Source organism: Vombatus ursinus, unplaced genomic scaffold (assembly GCF_900497805.2).
Source record: "Vombatus ursinus unplaced genomic scaffold, bare-nosed wombat genome assembly UNPS02014768.1, whole genome shotgun sequence".
Lineage (NCBI taxonomy): Eukaryota > Metazoa > Chordata > Mammalia > Diprotodontia > Vombatidae > Vombatus > Vombatus ursinus.
The window spans coordinates 9,660,858-9,662,735 of record NW_020954546.1 but is presented as its reverse complement, the minus strand read 5'-3'; positions in this window follow the sequence as shown (position 1 = coordinate 9,662,735).

Sequence of the window (1,878 nt, the reverse complement as noted above, 5' to 3'; positions counted from 1 at the left end):
ATAGATAGATAGATAGATAGATAGATAGATAGATAGATAGATAGATATCCACATTTAATTGTAGCCTTTTTGGGGGAGGGAGGAAGGAACAGGAGGGGGAGAAGAACAAAGTAAAAGAATGCACAGCAGAAAACAAAAGAAAACTTACAAGGAAGCAAAGAAAAGACAGACAGCTCAGAACACAATGTAGAGTATTTATTATATAGGCTTTCTTGAAATGGAAATTTATTGCTATATATTTTGAATCCTTTCTTACATTCTGCTGTGCACATGGCAATGCTTTTTTTTCTTTTCTTATTTTGTATTTAAGTTTAATATAAATTAATAAAAAAAATCTCTTAAAAAAGAACTGATTTCCTATCAGTATAATTTCCAAATCAGAGTATTTGAAATTAAATATAGCTGTTTATTCACATAAAAAAGAATCATCATTGGGGCAGCTAGATGATGCAATGGATAGAGCACTGACCCTGGATTCAGGAGTACCTGAGTTCAAATCCAGCCTCAGACACGTAACACTTACTAGCTGTGTGACCCTGGGCAAGTCACTTAACCCCATTGCCTAACCAAAAAAAAAAAAAAAAAAAGAATCATCATCATAAAGGTGGTAATTGAATCCATGGAAATTAACACAATCACCAGGTGAAATAGTATGGAAGGAGAAGAGAAGAGGATCTGAGACAGAGGCTTGGAGGCTACCTATGGTTACTGAGCATGACCTGGATAAAGTTTTCCCAAAGGAAACTAAAGAGAAGAAATCAGACACATAGGAGAACCCGGGAAAGAGTAATGCCATGAAAACCTAGAGAGAAAAGAGTATCAAGATAAAGAGAGTGATTGACAGTGTCCAATGACTATAGACAGGTCAAGGTGGATGAACATAGAGAAAAAATTCATTAAATTTGAAAATTAAGCAATTGTTAATCATTTGGAGAGAGAAGTTTCAGTTGAGTGATGAAATCAGAAGGGAGGAGTTAAGAAAAGAGTGAGAGGAAAGGAAAAGGAGGAGCCTATTAAAGATGGCCTTCTCAAGGAATTTAGCCACCAAAAACAGGAAAGATACAGAATGATTAAGGGAATGATTGGATCAAGTGAGGTTTTGAGGATGGGGGAGGCACAGTCATGTTTGTAGGCAGTAAGAAAGTAAACAAGTAAACAGGGAGAAATCAAAGAAGAATCAGAGAATGGAAATGATAGAGGGGCCAATCTGTTAGGGATAAAAAAGTTTGAAGACCTACTACGGTGAGCATGTAAGTACATCCCATCCCATGCCATTCCTCAAAAAATTATCTTCTGTCTATTTTGTGCATACCATACGAGTTGAGGCAAAGTAATGTAAGCAGAAATAGCAAAACAATATACACAATGACTAATGAAATCAACAAGTATTTATTAAATTTGTAGAATGTGCCAGCACTGTGCTAAGCACTGATAATACAAATAAAGGCAGAAAGGAAGATAGTTCCTGTGTTCAAGGGGTTTGTATTCTAATGAAGGGATTGAAATATATATATATATGAAAAGAGTGTGTTAGGAGGGGAAGGAGAAATGCTCTCCTGCATGAGAGCATGGAGAAAGAAGTACAGAGTCAGGAACAAAACCCAGAAAGCAATGAAAGAGTGAACATGGCTGACTGGAGAAACCAACTAATCAATAATAGAAAAAAATACAACAATAGAAATAGAAAGAACAACAATTACAAAACTCAGTGTTGTGAAATTACTGTGAAATTGACCCCAAAGAGGAAATATGAGAATGTACCTTCTTTCTTCCTCCCTCCCTCCCTTCCTTCCTTCCTTCCTTTCCTTTCCTTCCTTTCTCTTTCTTTCTTTTTCTTTCTTTCTTTCTTTCTTTCTTTCTTTCTTTCTTTCTTTCTTT